General features: G+C 37.1%; 1 protein-coding gene across 3 annotated transcripts in view; it reads left to right on the top strand.

Annotated features, from left to right (window-relative positions):
* The window catches only part of LOC121961945 (uncharacterized), a 266,687-nt gene extending 251,398 nt beyond the window's left edge, over nt 1-15,289 (top strand). For all 3 annotated transcript variants that reach the window (XR_015775706.1, XM_088073625.1, XM_088073624.1), the window contains one exon: nt 15,108-15,289. The gene's annotated coding sequence lies outside the window, so the exon portion shown is untranslated. The remainder of the gene's footprint in view (nt 1-15,107) is intronic.
* The last annotated feature ends 5,044 nt before the right edge of the window (nt 15,290-20,333 follow it).

The following is a 20,333-nucleotide window of genomic DNA, read 5'->3' as shown; positions in this document are numbered from 1 at the left end:
CCTGACCAAAAATCCAAGACTATAGTAAGGCAAAAATGTCAAAATTTGACCCATCCTAAAAACACTTGAAAAAACAGCTTTAAACAACTTATATTACCCTGCCAAGACACGCCATAGTGAAGAAAGTTGCAAAAAAAAGCCAAAAACAGCATAATTTGGCATGTCCCAAACCTGACCAAAAATCCAAGACTATAGTAAGGCAAAAATGGCAAAATTTGACCCGTCCTAAAAACAGCTGAAAACAGCTTTAAACAACTTATATTAGCCTGCCAAGACACGCCATTGCAAAGAAAGTTGCAAAAAAGCCAAAACAGCATAATTTGGCATGTCCAAAAACGGACCAAAAATCCAAGACTATAGTAAGGCAAAAATGTCAAAATTTGACCCGTCCTAAAAACACTTCAAAACAGCTTTAAACAACTTATATTAGCCTGCCAAGACACGCCATAGCAAAGAAAGTTGCAAAAAAAAGCCAAAAACAGCATAATTTGGCATGTCCCAAACCTGACCAAAAATCCAAGACTATAGTAAGGCAAAAATGTCAAAATTTGACCCGTCCTAAAAACACCTGAGAGCTACTTTAAACAACTTATATTAGCCTGCCAAGACACGCCATAGCAAAGAAAGTTGCAAAAAAAAGCCAAAAACAGCATAATTTGGCATGTCCAAAAACTGACCAAAAATCCAAGACTATAGTAAGGCAAAAATGTCAAAATTTGACCCGTCCTAAAAACACTTCAAAACAGCTTTAAACAACTTATATTAGCCTGCCAAGACACGCCATAGCAAAGAAAGTTGCAAAAAGAGCTAAAAACAGCATAATTTGACATGTCCAAAACCTGACCAAAAATCCAAGACTATAGTAAGGCAAAAATGTCAAAATTTGACCCGTCCTAAAAACACTTCAAAACAGCTTTAAACAACTTATATTAGCCTGCCAAGACACGCCATAGCAAAGAAAGTTGCAAAAAAAAGCCAAAAACAGCATAATTTGGCATGTCCAAAACTGACCAAAAATCCAAGACTATAGTAAGGCAAAATGTCAAAATTTGACCCGTCCTAAAAACACCTGAAAACTACTTTAAACAACTTATATTACCCTTCCAAGACACGCCATAGCAAAGAAAGTTGCAAAAAAAAGCCCAAAACAGCATAAATTGGCATGTCCCAAACTTGACCAAAAATCCAAGACTATAGTAAGGCAAAAATGTCAAAATTTGACCCGTCCTAAAAACACTTCAAAACAGCTTTAAACAACTTATATTAGCCTGCCAAGACACGCCATAGCAAAGAAAGTTGCAAAAAAAGCCAAAACAGCATAATTTGGCATGTCCAAAACTGACCAAAAATCCAAGACTATAATAAGGCAAAAATGTCAAAATTTGACCCGTCCTAAAAACACCTAAAAACAGCTTTAAACAACTTATATTAGCCTGCCAAGACACGCCATAGCAAAGAAAGTTGCAAAAAAAAGCCAAAAACAGCATAATTTGGCATGTCCAAAAACTGACCAAAAATCCAAGACTATAGTAAGGCAAAAATGTCAAAATTTGACCCGTCCTAAAAACACCTGAAAACTACTTGAAACAACTTATATTAGCCTGCCAAGACACGCCATAGCAAAGAAAGTTGCAAAAAAGCCAAAAACAGCATAATTTGGCATGTCCAAAACTGACCAAAATCCAAGACTATAGTAAGGCAAAAATGTCAAAATTTGACCCGTCCTAAAAACACCTGAAAACTACTTTAAACAACTTATATTAGCCTGCCAAGACACGCCATAGCAAAGAAAGTTGCAAAAAAAAGCCAAAAACAGCATAATTTGACATGTCCCAAACCTGACCAAAAATCCAAGACTATAGTAAGGCAAAAATGTCAAAATTTGACCCGTCCTAAAAACACCTGCAAACAGCTTTAAACAACTTATATTAGCCTGCCAAGACACGCCATAGCAAAGAAAGTTGCAAAAAAAGCCAAAAACAGCATAATTTGGCATGTCCAAAAACTGACCAAAAATCCAAGACTATAGTAAGGCAAAAATGTCAAAATTTGACCCGTCCTAAAAACACTTCAAAACAGCTTTAAACAACTTATATTAGCCTGCCAAGACACGCCATAGCAAAGAAAGTTGCAAAAAAAGCCAAAAACAGCATAATTTGACATGTCCAAAACATGACCAAAAAATCCAAGACTATAGTAAAGGCAAAAATGTCAAAATTTGACCTGTCCTAAAAACACTTCAAAACAGCTTTAAACAACTTATATTAGCCTGCCAAGACACGCCATAGCAAAGAAAGTTGCAAAAAAAAGCCAAAAACAGCATAATTTGACATGTCCAAAAACTGACCAAAAATCCAAGACTATAGTAAGGCAAAAATGTCAAAATTTGACCCGTCCTAAAAACACCTGCAAACAGCTTTAAACAACTTATATTACCCTGCCAAGACACGCCATAGCAAAGAAAGTTGCAAAAAAAGCCAAAAACAGCATAATTTGGCATGTCCCAAACCTGACCAAAAATCCAAGACTATAGTAAGGCAAAAATGTCAAAATTTGACCCGTCCTAAAAACACCTGCAAACAGCTTTAAACAACTTATATTAGCCTGCCAAGACACGCCATAGCAAAGAAAGTTGCAAAAAAAAGCCAAAAACAGCATAATTTGGCATGTCCAAAAACTGACCAAAAATCCAAGACTATAGTAAGGCAAAAATGTCAAAATTTGACCCGTCCTAAAAACACCTGCAAACAGCTTTAAACAACTTATATTAGCCTGCCAAGACACGCCATAGCAAAGAAAGTTGCAAAAAAAAGCCAAAAACAGCATAATTTGGCATGTCCAAAAACTGACCAAAAATCCAAGACTATAGTAAGGCAAAAATGTCAAAATTTGACCCGTCCTAAAAACACCTGAAAACTACTTTAAACAACTTATATTAGCCTGCCAAGACACGCCATAGCAAAGAAAGTTGCAAAAACAGCCCAAAACAGCATAATTTGACATGTCCAAAACCTGACCAAAAATCCAAGACTATAGTAAGGCAAAAATGTCAAAATTTGACCCGTCCTAAAAACACTTCAAAACAGCTTTAAACAACTTATATTAGCCTGCCAAGACACGCCATAGCAAAGAAAGTTGCAAAAAAAAGCCAAAAACAGCATAATTTGGCATGTCCAAAAACTGACCAAAAATCCAAGACTATAGTAAGGCAAAAATGTCAAAATTTGACCCGTCCTAAAAACACTTCAAAACAGCTTTAAACAACTTATATTAGCCTGCCAAGACACGCCATAGCAAAGAAAGTTGCAAAAAAAAGCCAAAAACAGCATAATTTGGCATGTCCAAAAACTGACCAAAAATCCAAGACTATAGTAAGGCAAAAATGTCAAAATTTGACCCGTCCTAAAAACACCTGAAAACTACTTTAAACAACTTATATTAGCCTGCCAAGACACGCCATAGCAAAGAAAGTTGCAAAAACAGCCAAAAACAGCATAATTTGGCATGTCCAAAAACTGACCAAAAATCCAAGACTATAGTAAGGCAAAATGTCAAAATTTGACCGTCCTAAAAACACTTCAAAACTGCTTTAAACAACTTATATTAGCCTGCCAAGACACGCCATAGCAAAGAAAGTTGCAAAAAAGCCAAAACAGCATAATTTGACATGTCCCAAACCTGACCAAAAATCCAAGACTATAGTAAGGCAAAAATGTCAAAATTTGACCCATCCTAAAAACACCTAAAAACAGCTTTAAACAACTTATATTACCCTGCCAAGACACGCCATAGCAAAGAAAGTTGCAACAAAAGCCAAAAACAGCATAATTTGACATGTCCAAAAACTGACCAAAAATCCAAGACTATAGTAAGGCAAAAATGTCAAAATTTGACCCGTCCTAAAAACACTTCAAAACAGCTTTAAACAACTTATATTAGCCTGCCAAGACACGCCATAGCAAAGAAAGTTGCAAAAAAAAGCCAAAAACAGCATAATTTGGCATGTCCAAAAACTGACCAAAAATCCAAGACTATAGTAAGGCAAAAATGTCAAAATTTGACCCGTCCTAAAAACACTTCAAAACAGCTTTAAACAACTTATATTAGCCTGCCAAGACACGCCATAGCAAAGAAAGTTGCAAAAAAAAGCCAAAAACAGCATAATTTGGCATGTCCAAAAACTGACCAAAAATCCAAGACTATAGTAAGGCAAAAATGTCAAAATTTGACCCGTCCTAAAAACACTTCAAAACAGCTTTAAACAACTTATATTAGCCTGCCAAGACACGCCATAGCAAAGAAAGTTGCAAAAAAAAGCCAAAAACAGCATAATTTGACATGTCCAAAAACTGACCAAAAATCCAAGACTATAGTAAGGCAAAAATGTCAAAATTTGACCCGTCCTAAAAACAGCTGAAAACAGCTTTAAACAACTTATATTACCCTGCCAAGACACGCCGTAGCAAAGAAAGTTGCAAAAAGAGCCAAAAACAGCAAAATTTGGCATGTCCAAAAACTGACCAAAAATCCAAGACTATAGTAAGGCAAAAATGTCAAAATTTGACCCGTCCTAAAAACACCTGAAAACTACTTTAAACAACTTATATTACCCTTTCAAGACACGCCATAGCAAAGAAAGTTGCAAAAAAAGCCAAAAACAGCATAATTTGACATGTCCCAAACCTGACCAAAAATCCAAGACTATAGTAAGGCAAAAATGTCAAAATTTGACCCGTCCTAAAAACACCTGCAAACAGCTTTAAACAACTTATATTAGCCTGCCAAGACACGCCATAGCAAAGAAAGTTGCAAAAAAAAGCCAAAAACAGCATAATTTGACATGTCCCAAACCTGACCAAAAATCCAAGACTATAGTAAGGCAAAAATGTCAAAATTTGACCCGTCCTAAAAACACTTCAAAACAGCTTTAAACAACTTATATTAGCCTGCCAAGACACGCCATAGCAAAGAAAGTTGCAAAAAAAAGCCAAAAACAGCATAATTTGACATGTCCAAAAACTGACCAAAAATCCAAGACTATAGTAAGGCAAAAATGTCAAAATTTGACCCGTCCTAAAAACACCTGAAAACTACTTTAAACAACTTATATTAGCCTGCCAAGACACGCCATAGCAAAGAAAGTTGCAAAAGAGCCAAAACAACATAATTTGACATGTCCAAAACCTGACCAAAAATCCAAGACTATAGTAAGGCAAAATGTCAAAATTTGACCTGTCCTAAAACACCTGCAAACAGCTTTAAACAACTTATATTAGCCTGCCAAGACACGCCATAGCAAAGAAAGTTGCAAAAAAAAGCCAAAAACAGCATAATTTGGCATGTCCAAAAACTGACCAAAAATCCAAGACTATAGTAAGGCAAAAATGTCAAAATTTGACCCGTCCTAAAAACACCTGCAAACAGCTTTAAACAACTTATATTAGCCTGCCAAGACACGCCATAGCAAAAGAAAGTTGCAAAAAAGCCAAAAACAGCATAATTTGGCATGTCCAAAACTGACCAAAATCCAAGACTATAGTAAAGGCAAAATGTCAAAATTTGACCCGTCCTAAAAACACTTCAAAACAGCTTTAAACAACTTATATTAGCCTGCCAAGACACGCCATAGCAAAGAAAGTTGCAAAAAAAAGCCAAAAACAGCATAATTTGGCATGTCCCAAACCTGACCAAAAATCCAAGACTATAGTAAGGCAAAAATGTCAAAATTTGACCCATCCTAAAAACACCTAAAAACAGCTTTAAACAACTTATATTACCCTGCCAAGACACGCCATAGCAAAGAAAGTTGCAACAAAAGCCAAAAACAGCATAATTTGGCATGTCCAAAAACTGACCAAAAATCCAAGACTATAGTAAGGCAAAAATGTCAAAATTTGACCTGTCCTAAAAACACTTCAAAACAGCTTTAAACAACTTATATTAGCCTGCCAAGACACGCCATAGCAAAGAAAGTTGCAAAAAAAGCCAAAACAGCATAATTTGACATGTCCAAAACTGACCAAAAATCCAAGACTATAGTAAGGCAAAAATGTCAAAATTTGACCCGTCCTAAAAACACCTGAAAACTACTTTAAACAACTTATATTAGCCTGCCAAGACACGCCATAGCAAAGAAAGTTGCAAAAAGAGCCAAAAACAACATAATTTGACATGTCCAAAACCTGACCAAAAATCCAAGACTATAGTAAGGCAAAAATGTCAAAATTTGACCCGTCCTAAAAACACTTCAAAACAGCTTTAAACAACTTATATTAGCCTGCCAAGACACGCCATAGCAAAGAAAGTTGCAAAAAAAAGCCAAAAACAGCATAATTTGGCATGTCCCAAACCTGACCAAAAATCCAAGACTATAGTAAGGCAAAAATGTCAAAATTTGACCCGTCCTAAAAACACCTGAAAACTACTTTAAACAACTTATATTACCCTTTCAAGACACGCCATAGCAAAGAAAGTTGCAAAAAAAGCCAAAAACAGCATAATTTGACATGTCCCAAAACTGACCAAAAATCCAAGACTATAGTAAAGGCAAAATGTCAAAATTTGACCCGTCCTAAAACACCTGCAAACAGCTTTAAACAACTTATATTAGCCTGCCAAGACACGCCATAGTGAAGAAAGTTGCAAAAAAAAGCCAAAAACAGCATAATTTGACATGTCCCAAACCTGACCAAAAATCCAAGACTATAGTAAGGCAAAAATGTCAAAATTTGACCCGTCCTAAAAACACTTCAAAACAGCTTTAAACAACTTATATTAGCCTGCCAAGACACGCCATAGCAAAGAAAGTTGCAAAAAAAAGCCAAAAACAGCATAATTTGACATGTCCAAAAACTGACCAAAAATCCAAGACTATAGTAAGGCAAAAATGTCAAAATTTGACCCGTCCTAAAAACACCTGAAAACTACTTTAAACAACTTATATTAGCCTGCCAAGACACGCCGTAGCAAAGAAAGTTGCAAAAAGAGCCAAAAACAACATAATTTGACATGTCCAAAACCTGACCAAAAATCCAAGACTATAGTAAGGCAAAAATGTCAAAATTTGACCCGTCCTAAAAACACTTCAAAACAGCTTTAAACAACTTATATTACCCTGCCAAGACACGCCATAGTGAAGAAAGTTGCAACAAAAGCCAAAAACAGCATAATTTGACATGTCCAAAAACTGACCAAAAATCCAAGACTATAGTAAGGCAAAAATGTCAAAATTTGACCCGTCCTAAAAACACCTGCAAACAGCTTTAAACAACTTATATTAGCCTGCCAAGACACGCCATAGCAAAGAAAGTTGCAAAAAAAAGCCAAAAACAGCATAATTTGGCATGTCCAAAAACTGACCAAAAATCCAAGACTATAGTAAGGCAAAAATGTCAAAATTTGACCCGTCCTAAAAACACCTGCAAACAGCTTTAAACAACTTATATTAGCCTGCCAAGACACGCCATAGCAAAGAAAGTTGCAAAAAAAAGCCAAAAACAGCATAATTTGGCATGTCCAAAAACTGACCAAAAATCCAAGACTATAGTAAGGCAAAAATGTCAAAATTTGACCCGTCCTAAAAACACTTCAAAACAGCTTTAAACAACTTATATTAGCCTGCCAAGACACGCCATAGCAAAGAAAGTTGCAAAAAAAAGCAAAAAACAGCATAATTTGCCATGTCCAAAACCTGACAAAAAACCCAAGACTATAGTAAGGCAAAAATGTCAAAATTTGACCCATCCTAAAAACACCTAAAAACAGCTTTAAACAACTTATATTACCCTGCCAAGACACGCCATAGCAAAGAAAGTTGCAACAAAAGCCAAAAACAGCATAATTTGACATGTCCAAAAACTGACCAAAAATCCAAGACTATAGTAAGGCAAAAATGTCAAAATTTGACCCGTCCTAAAAACACTTCAAAACAGCTTTAAACAACTTATATTAGCCTGCCAAGACACGCCATAGCAAAGAAAGTTGCAAAAAAAAGCCAAAAACAGCATAATTTGACATGTCCAAAAACTGACCAAAAATCCAAGACTATAGTAAGGCAAAAATGTCAAAATTTGACCCGTCCTAAAAACACCTGAAAACTACTTTAAACAACTTATATTAGCCTGCCAAGACACGCCATAGCAAAGAAAGTTGCAAAAAGAGCCAAAAACAACATAATTTGACATGTCCAAAACCTGACCAAAAATCCAAGACTATAGTAAGGCAAAAATGTCAAAATTTGACCCGTCCTAAAAACACTTCAAAACAGCTTTAAACAACTTATATTAGCCTGCCAAGACACGCCATAGCAAAGAAAGTTGCAAAAAGAGCCAAAAACAACATAATTTGACATGTCCAAAACCTGACCAAAAATCCAAGACTATAGTAAGGCAAAAATGTCAAAATTTGACCCGTCCTAAAAACCCTGGAAAACAGCTTTAAACAACTTATATTAGCCTGCCAAGACACGCCATAGTGAAGAAAGTTGCAAAAAAAAGCCAAAAACAGCATAATTTGACATGTCCCAAACCTGACCAAAAATCCAAGACTATAGTAAGGCAAAAATGTCAAAATTTGACCCGTCCTAAAAACACTTCAAAACAGCTTTAAACAACTTATATTAGCCTGCCAAGACACGCCATAGCAAAGAAAGTTGCAAAAAAAAGCCAAAAACAGCATAATTTGACATGTCCAAAAACTGACCAAAAATCCAAGACTATAGTAAGGCAAAAATGTCAAAATTTGACCCGTCCTAAAAACACCTGAAAACTACTTTAAACAACTTATATTAGCCTGCCAAGACACGCCATAGCAAAAGAAAGTTGCAAAAGAGCCAAAAACAACATAATTTGACATTGCCAAAACCTGACCAAAAATCCAAGACCATAGTAAGGCAAAAATGTCAAAATTTGACCCGTCCTAAAAACACTTCAAAACAGCTTTAAACAACTTATATTAGCCTGCCAAGACACGCCATAGCAAAGAAAGTTGCAAAAACAGCCAAAAACAGCATAATTTGACATGTCCAAAACCTGACCAAAAATCCAAGACTATAGTAAGGCAAAAATGTCAAAATTTGACCCGTCCTAAAAACACCTGAAAACTACTTTAAACAACTTATATTACCCTTTCAAGACACGCCATAGCAAAGAAAGTTGCAAAAAAAAGCCAAAAACAGCATAATTTGACATGTCCCAAACCTGACCAAAAATCCAAGACTATAGTAAGGCAAAAATGTCAAAATTTGACCCGTCCTAAAAACACCTGCAAACAGCTTTAAACAACTTATATTAGCCTGCCAAGACACGCCATAGCAAAGAAAGTTGCAAAAAAAAGCCAAAAACAGCATAATTTGACATGTCCCAAACCTGACCAAAAATCCAAGACTATAGTAAGGCAAAAATGTCAAAATTTGACCGATCCTAAAACACTTCAAAACAGCTTTAAACAACTTATATTAGCCTGCCAAGACACGCCATAGCAAAGAAAGTTGCAAAAAAAGCCAAAAACAGCATAATTTGACATGTCCAAAACTGACCACAACTCCAAGACTATAGTAAGGCAAAAATGTCAAAATTTGACCCGTCCTAAAAACACTTCAAAACAGCTTTAAACAACTTATATTAGCCTGCCAAGACACGCCATAGCAAAGAAAGTTGCAAAAAGAGCCAAAAACAACATAATTTGACATGTCCAAAACCTGACCAAAAATCCAAGACTATAGTAAGGCAAAAATGTCAAAATTTGACCCGTCCTAAAAACCCTGGAAAACAGCTTTAAACAACTTATATTAGCCTGCCAAGACACGCCATAGCAAAGAAAGTTGCAAAAAAAAGCCAAAAACAGCATAATTTGACATGTCCGAAAACTGACCAAAAATCCAAGACTATAGTAAGGCAAAAATGTCAAAATTTGACCCGTCCTAAAAACACCTGCAAACAGCTTTAAACAACTTATATTAGCCTGCCAAGACACGCCATAGCAAAGAAAGTTGCAAAAAAAAGCCAAAAACAGCATAATTTGGCATGTCCAAAAACTGACCAAAAATCCAAGACTATAGTAAGGCAAAAATGTCAAAATTTGACCCGTCCTAAAAACACCTGCAAACAGCTTTAAACAACTTATATTAGCCTGCCAAGACACGCCATAGCAAAGAAAGTTGCAAAAAAAAGCCAAAAACAGCATAATTTGGCATGTCCAAAACCTGACCAAAAATCCAAGACTATAGTAAGGCAAAAATGTCAAAATTTGACCCGTCCTAAAAACACTTCAAAACAGCTTTAAACAACTTATATTAGCCTGCCAAGACACGCCATAGCAAAGAAAGTTGCAAAAAAAGCCAAAAACAGCATAATTTGACATGTCCCAAACCTGACCAAAAATCCAAGACTATAGTAAGGCAAAAATGTCAAAATTTGACCCGTCCTAAAAACACCTAAAAACAGCTTTAAACAACTTATATTACCCTGCCAAGACACGCCATAGCAAAGAAAGTTGCAACAAAAGCCAAAAACAGCATAATTTGGCATGTCCAAAAACTGACCAAAAATCCAAGACTATAGTAAGGCAAAAATGTCAAAATTTGACCCGTCCTAAAAACACCTGAAAACTACTTTAAACAACTTATATTAGCCTGCCAAGACACGCCATAGCAAAGAAAGTTGCAAAAAAAAGCCAAAAACAGCATAATTTGGCATGTCCCAAACCAGACAAAAAATCCAAGACTATAGTAAGGCAAACCTGTCAAAATTTGACCCGTCCTAAAAACACTTCAAAACAGCTTTAAACAACTTATATTAGCCTGCCAAGACACGCCATAGCAAAGAAAGTTGCAAAAAAAAGCCCAAAACAGCATAATTTGGCATGTCCAAAAACTGACCAAAAATCCAAGACTATAGTAAGGCAAAATGTCAAAATTTGACCCGTCCTAAAAACACCTGAAAACTACTTTAAACAACTTATATTAGCCTGCCAAGACACGCCGTAGCAAAGAAAGTTGCAAAAAGAGCCAAAAACAACATAATTTGACATGTCCAAAACCTGACCAAAAATCCAAGACTATAGTAAGGCAAAAATGTCAAAATTTGACCCGTCCTAAAAACACTTCAAAACAGCTTTAAACAACTTATATTAGCCTGCCAAGACACGCCATAGCAAAGAAAGTTGCAAAAACAGCCAAAAACAGCATAATTTGACATGTCCAAAACCTGACCAAAAATCCAAGACTATAGTAAGGCAAAAATGTCAAAATTTGACCCGTCCTAAAAACCCTGGAAAACAGCTTTAAACAACTTATATTAGCCTGCCAAGACACGCCATAGTGAAGAAAGTTGCAAAAAAAAGCCAAAAACAGCATAATTTGACATGTCCCAAACCTGACCAAAAATCCAAGACTATAGTAAGGCAAAAATGTCAAAATTTGACCCGTCCTAAAAACACTTCAAAACAGCTTTAAACAACTTATATTAGCCTGCCAAGACACGCCATAGCAAAGAAAGTTGCAAAAAAAAGCCAAAAACAGCATAATTTGGCATGTCCAAAAACTGACCAAAAATCCAAGACTATAGTAAGGCAAAAATGTCAAAATTTGACCCGTCCTAAAAACACCTGAAAACTACTTTAAACAACTTATATTAGCCTGCCAAGACACGCCATAGCAAAGAAAGTTGCAAAAAGAGCCAAAAACAACATAATTTGACATGTCCAAAACCTGACCAAAAATCCAAGACTATAGTAAGGCAAAAATGTCAAAATTTGACCCGTCCTAAAAACACTTCAAAACAGCTTTAAACAACTTATATTAGCCTGCCAAGACACGCCATAGCAAAGAAAGTTGCAAAAAAAAGCCAAAAACAGCATAATTTGACATGTCCAAAACCTGACCAAAAATCCAAGACTACAGTAAGGCAAAAATGGCAAAATATGACCCGTCCTACAAACCCTGGAAAACAGCTTTAAACAACTTATATTAGCCTGCCAAGACACGCCATAGTGAAGAAAGTTGCAAAAAAAAGCCAAAAACAGCATAATTTGACATGTCCAAAACCTGACCAAAAATCCAAGACTATAGTAAGGCAAAAATGTCAAAATTTGACCCGTCCTAAAAACACCTGAAAACTACTTTAAACAACTTATATTACCCTGCCAAGACACGCCATAGTGAAGAAAGTTGCAAAAAGAGCCAAAAACAGCAAAATTTGGCATGTCCAAAAACTGACCAAAAATCCAAGACTATAGTAAGGCAAAAATGTCAAAATTTGACCCGCCCTAAAAACACCTGAAAACTACTTTAAACAACTTATATTAGCCTGCCAAGACACGCCATAGTGAAGAAAGTTGCAAAAAAAAGCCAAAAACAGCATAATTTGGCATGTCCCAAACCTGACCAAAAATCCAAGACTATAGTAAGGCAAAAATGTCAAAATTTGACCCGTCCTAAAAACACTTCAAAACAGCTTTAAACAACTTATATTAGCCTGCCAAGACACGCCATAGTGAAGAAAGTTGCAAAAAAAAGCCAAAAACAGCATAATTTGACATGTCCAAAACCTGACCAAAAATCCAAGACTATAGTAAGGCAAAAATGTCAAAATTTGACCCGTCCTAAAAACACCTGAAAACTACTTTAAACAACTTATATTAGCCTGCCAAGACACGCCATAGTGAAGAAAGTTGCAAAAAAAAGCCAAAAACAGCATAATTTGGCATGTCCCAAACCTGACCAAAAATCCAAGACTATAGTAAGGCAAAAATGTCAAAATTTGACCCGTCCTAAAAACACCTGAAAACTACTTTAAACAACTTATATTAGCCTGCCAAGACACGCCATAGCAAAGAAAGTTGCAAAAAAAAGCCAAAAACAGCATAATTTGACATGTCCAAAACCTGACCAAAAATCCAAGACTATAGTAAGGCAAAAATGTCAAAATTTGACCCGTCATAAAAACATAGCAAAACAGCTCTAAACAACTTATATTAGCCTGCCAAGACACGCCATAGCAAAGAAAGTTGCAAAAACAGCCAAAAACAGCATAATTTGACATGTCCAAAACCTGACCAAAAATCCAAGACTATAGTAAGGCAAAAATGTCAAAATTTGACCCGTCCTAAAAACACCTGAAAACAGCTTTAAACAACTTATATTAGCCTGCCAAGACACGCCATAGCAAAGAAAGTTGCAAAAAAAAGCCAAAAACAGCATAATTTGACATGTCCAAAAACTGACCAAAAATCCAAGACTATAGTAAGGCAAAATGTCAAAATTTGACCCGTCCTAAAAACACCTGAAAACTACTTTAAACAACTTATATTAGCCTGCCAAGACACGCCATAGTGAAGAAAGTTGCAAAAAGAGCCAAAAACAGCATAATTTGGCATGTCCAAAAACTGACCAAAAATCCAAGACTATAGTAAGGCAAAAATGTCAAAATTTGACCCGTCCTAAAAACACTTCAAAACAGCTTTAAACAACTTATATTAGCCTGCCAAGACACGCCATAGTGAAGAAAGTTGCAAAAAAAAGCCAAAAACAGCATAATTTGACATGTCCAAAACCTGACCAAAAATCCAAGACTATAGTAAGGCAAAAATGTCAAAATTTGACCCGTCCTAAAAACACTTCAAAACAGCTTTAAACAACTTATATTAGCCTGCCAAGACACGCCATAGTGAAGAAAGTTGCAAAAAAAAGCCAAAAACAGCATAATTTGACATGTCCAAAACCTGACCAAAAATCCAAGACTATAGTAAGGCAAAAATGTCAAAATTTGACCCGTCCTAAAAACACCTGAAAACTACTTTAAACAACTTATATTAGCCTGCCAAGACACGCCATAGTGAAGAAAGTTGCAAAAAAAAGCCAAAAACAGCAAAATTTGGCATGTCCAAAACCTGACCAAAAATCCAAGACTATAGTAAGGCAAAAATGTCAAAATTTGACCCGTCCTAAAAACACCTGAAAACTACTTTAAACAACTTATATTAGCCTGCCAAGACACGCCATAGCAAAGAAAGTTGCAAAAAAAAGCCAAAAACAGCATAATTTGGCATGTCCAAAAACTGACCAAAAATCCAAGACTATAGTAAGGCAAAAATGTCAAAATTTGACCCGTCCTAAAAACCCTGGAAAACAGCTTTAAACAACTTATATTAGCCTGCCAAGACACGCCATAGTGAAGAAAGTTGCAAAAAAAAGCCAAAAACAGCATAATTTGGCATGTCCCAAACCTGACCAAAAATCCAAGACTATAGTAAGGCAAAAATGTCAAAATTTGACCCGTCCTAAAAACACTTCAAAACAGCTTTAAACAACTTATATTAGCCTGCCAAGACACGCCATAGTGAAGAAAGTTGCAAAAAAAAGCCAAAAACAGCATAATTTGACATGTCCCAAACCTGACCAAAAATCCAAGACTATAGTAAGGCAAAAATGTCAAAATTTGACCCGTCCTAAAAACACCTGAAAACTACTTTAAACAACTTATATTAGCCTGCCAAGACACGCCATAGTGAAGAAAGTTGCAAAAAAAAGCCAAAAACAGCATAATTTGGCATGTCCCAAACCTGACCAAAAATCCAAGACTATAGTAAGGCAAAAATGTCAAAATTTGACCCGTCCTAAAAACACTTCAAAACAGCTTTAAACAACTTATATTAGCCTGCCAAGACACGCCATAGCAAAGAAAGTTGCAAAAAGAGCCAAAAACAACATAATTTGACATGTCCAAAACCTGACCAAAAATCCAAGACTATAGTAAGGCAAAAATGTCAAAATTTGACCCGTCCTAAAAACACCTGAAAACAGCTTTAAACAACTTATATTACCCTGCCAAGACACGCCATTGCAAAGAAAGTTGCAAAAAACAGCCAAAAACAGCATAATTTGGCATGTCCAAAACCTGACCAAAAATCCAAGACTATAGTAAGGCAAAAATGTCAAAATTTGACCCGTCCTAAAAACACTTCAAAACAGCTTTAAACAACTTATATTAGCCTGCCAAGACACGCCATAGCAAAGAAAGTTGCAAAAACAGCACTACTATCTAATTTTTAGATGATGTTTTGGTTTTTAAACTATGTTGGACTACATTGTATACTATTTTTTTTTTCAGATTCAACCACACTCTTCATCTTGAGGACAGCCCACGCCTTTCACTAAAGAGCCAAAATGGGCGTTGTTATGGTATCTGAATCACACTGTGAACCTCGAGGACCACCGGGATCTAACATGACCTGTGAAACACTGTAAAACACTTGCTTGTGGTTATTCAAGATATCAATAAAATCATGTTTCATGTCATTTTTGTTGTCTGTACTTTCAAGTCATTTTCCTATCTTACATCATTCCTAAATAGGTACTACAACTACCATTTTCAGCATGCTATAGTATGTCAAAGGCTGACCAGAAATACATAGCCATAGTAAGGCAAAAATGTCAAAATTTGACCCGTCCTAAAAACACTTCAAAAAAACAGCTTTAAACAACATATATTATCCTGCCAAGACACGCCATAGTGAAGAAAGTTACAACAAAAGCCAAAAACAGCATTATTTGACATGTCCAAAACCTGACCAAAAATCCAAGACTATAGTAAGGCAAAAATGTCAAAATTTGACCCGTCCTAAAAACACCTAAAAACAGCTTTAAACAACTTATATTAGCCTGCCAAGACACGCCATAGTGAAGAAAGTTGCAACAAAAGCCAAAAACAGCATAATTTGGCATGTCCAAAAACTGACCAAAAATCCAAGACTATAGTAAGGCAAAAATGTCAAAATTTGACCCGTCCTAAAAACACCTGCAAACAGCTTTAAACAACTTATATTAGCCTGCCAAGACACGCCATAGCAAAGAAAGTTGCAAAAAAAAGCCAAAAACAGCAAAATTTGGCATGTCCAAAAACTGACCAAAAATCCAAGACTATAGTAAGGCAAAAATGTCAAAATTTGACCCGTCCTAAAAACACCTGAAAACTACTTTAAACAACTTATATTACCCTTCCAAGACACGCCATAGTGAAGAAAGTTGCAAAAAGAGCCAAAAACAGCAAAATTTGGCATGTCCAAAAACTGACCAAAAATCCAAGACTATAGTAAGGCAAAAATGTCAAAATTTGACCCGTCCTAAAAACACTTCAAAACAGCTTTAAACAACTTATATTACCCTGCCAAGACACGCCATAGTGAAGAAAGTTGCAAAAAGAGCCAAAAACAGCATAATTTGGCATGTCCAAAAACTGACCAAAAATCCAAGACTATAGTAAGGCAAAAATGTCAAAATTTGACCCGTCCTAAAAACACTTCAAAACAGCTTTAAACAACTTATATTAGCCTGCCAAGACACGCCATAGCAAAGAAAGTTGCAACAAAAGCCAAAAACAGCATAATTTGACATGTCCAAAAACTGACCAAAAATCCAAGACTATAGTAAGGCAAAAATGTCAAAATTTGACCAAATCTAAAAACACTTCAAAACAGCTTTAAACAACTTATATTAGCCTGCCAAGACACGCCATAGCAAAGAAAGTTGCAACAAAAGCCAAAAACAGCATAATTTGGCATGTCCAAAAACTGACCAAAAATCCAAGACTATAGTAAGGCAAAAATGTCAAAATTTGACCAAATCCTAAAACACTTCAAAACAGCTTTAAACAACATATTACCCTGCCAAGACGCCATAGTGAAGAAAGTTGCAAAAAGAGCCAAAAACAGCATAATTTGGCATGTCCAAAAACTGACCAAAAATCCAAGACTATAGTAAGGCAAAAATGTCAAAATTTGACCCGTCCTAAAAACACTTCAAAACAGCTTTAAACAACTTATATTACCCTGCCAAGACACGCCATAGCAAAGAAAGTTGCAACAAAAGCCAAAAACAGCATAATTTGGCATGTCCAAAAACTGACCAAAAATCCAAGACTATAGTAAGGCAAAAATGTCAAAATTTGACCCGTCCTAAAAACACTTCAAAACAGCTTTAAACAACTTATATTACCCTGCCAAGACGCCATAGTGAAGAAAGTTGCAAAAAGAGCCAAAAACAGCATAATTTGGCATGTCCAAAAACTGACCAAAAACTGACCAAAAACTGACCAAAAATCCAAGACTATAGTCTTGGATTTTTAATCAATTTGAACATCAAATATGCTGTTTTGGCTTTTGTTGCATTTTTCTTTATGGCGTAACATTAAATTTAGGGCAATCAAGTACGACATTTACAAAATTTTGAGAAAACTTTCTTTGTTTTTTTGTTTAGAAAGACAAACGAACATGTTTTAACTATAGATTTTGGTCAGTTTTGGACATGTCAAATTATGCTGTTTTTGGCTTTTGTTGCATTTTTCTTTGCTATGGCGTGCCTTGGCAGGCTAATATAAGTTGTTTAAAGCTGTTTGCAGGTGTTTTTAGGACGGGTCAAATTTTGACATTTTTGCCTTACTATAGTCTTGGATTTTTGGTCAGTTTTTGGACATGTCAAATTATGCTGTTTTTGGCTTTTGTTGCAACTTTCTTCACTATGGCGTGTCTTGGCAGGGTAATATAAGTTGTTTAAAGCTGTTTTGAAGTGTTTTTAGGACGGGTCAAATTTTGACATTTTTGCCTTACTATAGTCTTGGATTTTTGGTCAGTTTTTGGACATGCCAAATTATGCTGTTTTGGGCTTTTTTTTGCAACTTTCTTTGCTATGGCGTGTCTTGGCAGGCTAATATAAGTTGTTTAAAGCTGTTTTGAAGTGTTTTTAGGACGGGTCAAATTTTGACATTTTTGCCTTACTATAGTCTTGGATTTTTGGTCAGTTTTTGGACATGCCAAATTTTGCTGTTTTTGGCTCTTTTTGCAACTTTCTTTGCTATGGCGTGTCTTGGAAGGGTAATATAAGTTGTTTAAAGTAGTTTTCAGGTGTTTTTAGGACAGGTCAAATTTTGACATTTTTGCCTTACTATAGTCTTGGATTTTTGGTCAGGTTTGGGACATGCCAAATTTTGCTGTTTTTGGCTCTTTTTGCAACTTTCTTTGCTATGGCGTGTCTTGGAAGGGTAATATAAGTTGTTTAAAGCTGTTTTCAGCTGTTTTTAGGACGGGTCAAATTTTGACATTTTTGCCTTACTATAGTCTTGGATTTTTGGTCAGTTTTTGGACATGCCAAATTATGCTGTTTTGGGCTTTTTTTTGCAACTTTCTTTGCTATGGCGTGTCTTGGCAGGCTAATATAAGTTGTTTAAAGCTGTTTTGAAGTGTTTTTAGGACGGGTCAAATTTTGACATTTTTGCCTTACTATAGTCTTGGATTTTTGGTCAGTTTTTGGACATGCCAAATTATGCTGTTTTTAAAATGACGTGACCCTTATTAGACTTTTATATTCATATAAAGTTACTTCATCTGTTTTTGAAGACCTCTGAAACCACAACATGTTAAAAAATCAAAAAAGCAAATACAGAAGATGCCTACCTTTAAAAATCCCTCCACACAGAGCCCTCATGTTTGGAGTGACTTTGTTTGTTGTGCACTTCCTGCAGGAGGTCAACCTAAAAGGAGGAGTTAAAAAAAGATATTATGACATCTGGTGGTATTTTTTAGCATAACATGCCTAAACTGAATGATTGAGACAGCAGTTCCACACAATTACCATTAAAATATAGTGACTCAAAATGTGCTGTGTTAAATGGCAGAGCAGGACAATTAAGGGATTTGTGAGAAACATTAATTACAGATGCACAAAGACAAACATTTTTGACACAGCAAAATACATTAAAAACATGAATTGCAACATACCTGTCACATAAGGAGTTGCATCTCTGGAGGGATTTCGCCATGACGACGGTTAGAGGTTAGGGGTCGGGGAAAATCAAACACAAAAGGATTAAATAAATAAGTAAAAGTTACATCACAGATAACAAATTTTTTTTGCACTTCCAAATGTCCTCACTCATAATCCATGGCCAAAAGTATCATCCATCCTTCCATCCATCCATCCATCCATCCATCCATCCATTTTCTTCCGCCTATCCAGGGTCATCTCACCAGTGAGGTGTTCTGGAGGCATCCTAATTAGATGCCCGAGCCACCTCATCTGGCTCTTCTCAACGCGGAGCGAGCAGCGGCTCTACTCTGAGCTCCTCCCGGATGACCGAGCTTCTCAACCTATCTCTAAGGGAGAGCCCAGCCACCCTACGGAGGAAGCTCATTTCGGCCGCTTGTACCCGAGATCTTGTTCTTTCGGTCACTACCCAAAACTCGTGATCATAGGTGAGGGTAGGAACAAAGATCAACCAGTAAATTGAGAGCTTTGCCTTTCGACTCAGCTCCCTCTTCACCATGACAGATCGGTGCAGAGTCCGCATTACTGCAGACGCTGCACCGATCCACCTCCGCTCCATCCTTCCCTTACTTGTGAACAAGACCCCGAGGTACTTAAACTCCTCCACTTGGGGCAGGATCTCGTCCCCGATCCGGAGGGGGCACTCCACCCTTTTCCGGCTGAGAACCATGGCCTCGGATTTGGAGGTGCTGATTCTCATCCCGGCCACTTCACACTCGGCTGCGAACCAATCCAGTGAGAGCTGAAGGTCACGGCCTGATGAAGCCAACAGGACCACATCATCTGCAAAGAGCAGAGACCCAATCCTTAGGTCACCAAACCGGACCCCCTCAACACCCTGGCTGCGCCTAAAAATTCTGTCCATAAAAGTTATGAACAGAATCGGTGACAAAGGACAGCCCTGGCGGAGTCCAACCCTCACCGGAAACGAGTTCGACTTACTGCTGGCAATGCGGACCAAGCTCTGGCACCGGTCATACAGGGAACTGACAGCCTGTATCAGGGGGTCCGAAACCCCATATTCCCGGAGAAATCCCCACAGGACTTCCCGAGGGACATGGTTGAATGCCTTCTCCAAGTCCACTAAGCACATGTGGACTGGTTGGGCAAACTCCCATGCACCCTCAAGGACTCTGCCAAGGGTCCAGAGCTGGTCCACAGTTCCATGACCGGGGCGAAAACCGCATTGCTCCTCCTGAATCCGGGGTTTGACTATCCAGCAGACCCTCCTCTCTAGTACCCTCGAATAGACCTTACCAGGGAGGCTGAGGAGTGTGATCCCCCTGTAGGTGGAACACACCCTCCGGTCCCCCTTCTTAAAAAGAGGGACCACCACCCCAGTCTGCCAGTCCAAGGGCACTGCCCCCAATGTCCACGCAATGTTGCAGAGTCGTGTCAGCCACGACAGCCCCACAACATCCAGGGCCTTGAGGAACTCCGGGCAGTCCTTGTCCACCCCCGGGGCCCTGCCACCGAGGAGCTTTTTGAACACCTCGGCAACCTCAGCCCCAGAGATAGA

Source organism: Plectropomus leopardus, chromosome 23, assembly GCF_026936395.1.
Source record: "Plectropomus leopardus strain MGB_pleo_1.0 chromosome 23, ASM2693639v1, whole genome shotgun sequence".
Lineage (NCBI taxonomy): Eukaryota > Metazoa > Chordata > Actinopteri > Perciformes > Serranidae > Plectropomus > Plectropomus leopardus.
This window is presented reverse-complemented; position numbering and strand designations above follow the sequence as displayed.